We start from the raw sequence: 5,000 nt of genomic DNA on the forward strand, positions 1-5,000 counted from the left end.
GGAAGAGAGAGAGGGAGAGAGAGGGGGAGGAAGAGAGAGAGGGAGAGAGAGGGAGAGAGAGGGAGGAGGAAGAGAGAGAGGGAGAGAGAGGGAGGAGGAAGAGAGAGAGGGAGAGAGAGGGAGAGAGAGGGAGAGAGAGGGAGGAGGAAGAGAGAGAGGGAGAGAGAGGGAGAGAAAGGAGGAAGAGAGAGAGGGAGAGAGAGGGGAGGAAGAGAGAGATGGAGAGAGAGGGGAGGAAGAGAGAGATGGAGAGAGAGGGAGAGAGAGACAGAGAGAGAGGAGGAAGAGAGAGAGGGAGAGAGAGGGAGAGAGAGGAGGAAGAGAGAGACAGAGAGAGGGAGGAGGAAGAGAGAGAGGGAGAGAGAGACAGAGAGAGAGGGAGGAGGAAGAGAGAGAGGGAGAGAGAGGGAGAGAGAGGAGGAAGAGAGAGAGGGAGAGGGTAAAATAAGAAGAGGCATGGGAAGAGGAAGAGAGAGGGAGAGAGAGAGGGGAGGAAGAGAGAGGAAGAGAGAGGGAGGGAGAGAGAGGGGAGGAAGAGAGAGAGGGAGAGAGAGGGTAAAATAAGAAGAGGAAGAGAGAGAGAAAGATAGAGGACAGACAGGCAGAGAGAGAAAGAGAGAGAGGGGAGAAGGAAGAGAGAGAGGGAGAGACAGACCGAGAGAGAGAGAAAAGAGAGGGTGGCAGAGAGAGAGAGGGAGGAGAGAACATTGGCGGGTCAGACCATTGCAGCATGAGGCCAAAGCTCCACCCACTGTTTGAAGTTAAAGTCTGGATATGGTTATGGGTTAATATTAGGGTTAGGGTTAATATTAGGGTTAATATTAGGGTTAGGGGTTAAGGTTAACATCCGGGTTAACATCAGGGTCAGGGGTTAGGGTTGACGTCAGGGTTAGAGTTAAGGTTTAGAGATGAAAAGGGCAATGGCGGAAAGGAGTTAAAAATGATTAATTAATTAATACTCTAATTAATTCATAAATAATACATAATTTCGAATCAGGTTATAATGATATGGAAACGTGAAATTAAAGGAAATCATTTGTAAACTCTATAATAGGGTATGTTTTCATTAAAAAATAAGCTACACACAATAGGCTTCACATGATTTCCTGCGGGCAGCCAGAATATCTGGCGCGTTAGTTTCGTTGAAGTATAGGCTAGGTAAAAGGCTGTGTAAACATGGAAAACTGGCTAAAAACAGGGACACTGTCCAAAAGGCCTAATTAAAGCGATCGAAGAGGAGAAGCGAGAGAAACAGAGCAGGACACAGGTAACGATGGAATGGGATGGGGGGCAGACTAATGAAGGTGGAGATGGAGCGCAGGGGGATAAAAGAAAGAACGAGACAGAAAAGACTGCGCGAAGAAAACGAAAGTATGATGAGGCATAGCCCTAGGCTTCACGTGGATTGGGAGACAGACTGCCCAAAGCCACAGTGCGTGGTCTCCAGTGAGATGCTACCTAACCATTCTAATGTGGTTCTCCACACTGTTTTTTTAACGTGAGAGCTCATAGACCAGTTGCACATTTTGATTATGTTATCATGTAGGGCGGCTAATTAAACAACGATGCCTGGAATGCATCAATAGAATGAGTTACTTTTTTATGTGTTGGATGGTGGGGGTACGGGAGCCGAGTCAGGATGTAGAAGGTGGTCCGCGGCAGGCTTGGAATTTCACCATTCTGGGGGCAAGGCCACTTGGCCTTCAGTTGGGCATATTTGGTGGGGGGCACAAAGGCCACATGTCAGGGCACCAAGGCCAAAGTTAACTATACAGTAGTAGACTATAAAAATGATCAAAGTTGTATTTAGCCTATTCACTGCAGTAGACCTGCATCACTGTATGAAACATTACAAAAACATGAAATGAAAACATGACATATTACATAGAACTGTAAATCATCTGACCATCTAATATTTACAGATATCTAGGCTATATATAACATTTATTTTATATTTGGCCTGTTATGAAATCATGTATTGAACAATTTAAGCACAGCTCAGCTTTAAGAAACTCAAATAGCCTAGATGCATGCTTAGCATTTTGTGATCATTAAGGCTACTTTCACAAACTCTTAGACAGCTGTCCTCTGATTTACCAATATCTAGGCGATATTTGTAACATTTATTTTGTATCTGGCCCGTTATGAAATCATGTAGAACAATTTAAACACATTGTAAAACTTAAAGCCCAAATTTGGAGACATCCATGTATGTCGAACTTTACTGCAAATTCAAAACTGGATTACTCTGGAACGGCTAACTGTACAGGGGACTGCTTTACACCTTTGTGTTCGGTAAGGTCTCCTGTTTATTCTGATATATGGTTTGTCATGTGTTAAAAGAAGGGTTCGTAAAGTATTCCACCGAGATGAATGGGTAGGGAGATCATTTGGACGCACTTTCTTTCTTGCGCTGTCACTTTCTCCACTGCTTAAAAGACTAAATTAATTAAAAGATTAATTAAATTAATTAAAAGATTATTTTCACAGGCCACAGGCTAAATAAAAATCGCTATTAGTAGGACGCAAAGCAGAATATTGAAAGAAGGGGGCACCAAGGCCACCGTGGCCTGTAAACCTCTGATTTTTAAAGGGGCCTCACGGCCAACGCAAGGGGCTACGACGGCCATGGCCTACCCTGGTCCGCGGGGAAAAAAGTTTGGGAACCGCTGGTTTAGAGTGAACATTAGGATTAGAGTTAGGGTTTAGGGTGAACGTTAGGATTAGAGTTAGGGTTTAGGGTGAACGTTAGGATTAGGGTTTAGCTTGAGGGGTGAGATGACCAGAGCTAGAGGGGTGAGATGACCAGAGCTAGAGGGGTTAACATGGGTTCTCATGGGTTCTCAAGGGTTCTCATGGGTTCTTCTTGAGAGTTGTCCCTTTTCCGTACTAAATGTTGCTCTCTGGAACTTTGTGAAAATTATTTTGGGGAAAACTTTTAATTTCTAACTTTTAATGGCACACTATGCAGGTTTTGTAGCTTAATATGCAAGTTTTTTTAGCTTAATTTACCTTCATTTAACAGCTTCAGAGTCATTGGAATGGTTATATGACATTTTTGGGGTTGAATGGTGGCCGTCTCGCTTCCCCCTAGCGCCTGTGAGCGGAAAAACCACCCTTGCAACTGTGGGCCGGCGGGCCGACGGCCTCAGTGTCAGGAAGTATAATGAGTGTAACAAATTGCTTTACTGCATTCAAATAAACATACACGCCAGGCACCAGCTAGAACAAGGTAGCGATGGAGTTTCTCAGACATTCGTCATGACAGAGCCAGCGAAAAAGAAGCAAAAACCGAGAAAACAGTAAGGAAATTGCCAATACTGCATAGTTTACCTTTAATACTCTTTCCATCATCTTTAGAAATGGGCTTTGTATTACTTATAGAGCTGGTCCTAAGGCTTTGAATTTCCTTTAGCATTGGTCCTATGGCTTTCCATGTGATTTAGCATTGGCCCCAAAGGTTTTGCATGTCCTTTAGCATTGGCCCTAAGGCTTTGCATTAGCTTTAGCATTGGCCCTAAGGCTTTGCGTTAGCGTTAGCATTTTTAGCATTGGCCCCAAGGTTTTGCATGTCCTTTAGCATTGGCCCTAAGGGTATGTGTTAGCATTGGCCTTAAGACTTTAGCACTTTTCAAGGTTCTGTGAAATTCTGTTGTTTAGTGTTGAGAAGTTCTGTTGTTTAGTCCTGTGAAGTCCTGTTTTTAGTACTGTGAAGTTCTGTTTTTTAGTGCTGTGAAGTTCTGTTGTTTAGTGCTGTAAAGTTCTGTTGTTCAATCTTGTGAAGTTATGTTGTTTAGTGCTGTGAAGTTCTGTTGTTTAGTGTTGTGAAGTTCTGTTGTTTAGTGCTGTGAACTTCTGTTGTTTAATGTTATGAAGTGCTGTTGTGGAGTGCTGTGAGGTTCTGACATACAGTATATACAAAAACAGTGGATAACAGAGGGGAAATCCACTTTCCTGAATAACTGGATCTGTGCAGATGAAGCTTGAAAGGGACCAATCATCTGCTGCCTTGCTCTCATGCAAACCCACCCACAGCCCATTTGACAGCCAATCACAGAGCTCAGCCAATGACTGGCAGACGCAGATACCTACAGTATACACATCCCATCTCTCTACTTCCTGCTGTGCTGACCGAGATATGAACATGTGAATCAGAGTGGCAGAGGGGGAGACAGGGCGAGAGGGAGAGAGGGAAGAGAGGATGAGAGAGGGTAGAGAGAGGGAGAGAGGGATAGAGAAGATGGGAGAGATGGTGAGAGGGATAGAGAGGGAGGGAAGATAGAAGAGTGGGTGAGAGAGGGAGACAGAGAGAAAGGATGAGAGAGGGAAAGAGGGAGACAGAAAGATGAGGGGAGAGAGGGAAAGAGAGAGTGAGGAAAGGAAAGGGGGATAGAGGGAGAGAGAGAGAGAGAGAGAGGGAGAGAGAGAGAGAGAGAGAGAGAGAGAGAGAGGGAGAGAGAGAGAGAGAGAGAGAGGGAGAGGGGGATACAGAGAGTGGCAGTGGCGTGTTAATCTGCTGAATGTTGGAGGTCAGAATGGCCGGGTTGCATACCAACAAGGATTACAGAGTAGGGGGTGTCTATGTGCGCGCGTGTGTGTGTGCATCTGGGTGTGTGTGTGTATGCGTGTGTCTGTATGTGTGCGTGTGTGCATCCGTGCGTGTGTGTGTGTGCATCCATGCATATGAATGTGTGTGTGTTTGTGTGTGTATGTGCATAATTTATGTATATTTGTGCTGTGTTTTAAACCAAACTGATAATAAACAGATGATCATGCCAGGGCCCTGATCCCTATCCCTGCTCTAGTGTATAACATATGACCCTACTATTTACATATACTATATGACCCATATGACCCTACTATTTACATATACTATATAACCCATATGACCCTACTATTTACATATACTATGACCCATATGACCCTACTATTTACATATACTATGACCCATATGACCCTACTATTTACATATAATATATGACCCATATGACCCTACTATT

Source organism: Alosa pseudoharengus, unplaced genomic scaffold (assembly GCF_046254945.1).
Source record: "Alosa pseudoharengus isolate Yale_2024_CS ecotype anadromous, Long Island Sound unplaced genomic scaffold, YU_APseudo_1.1 YU_APseudo_1.1_scf_11, whole genome shotgun sequence".
Lineage (NCBI taxonomy): Eukaryota > Metazoa > Chordata > Actinopteri > Clupeiformes > Clupeidae > Alosa > Alosa pseudoharengus.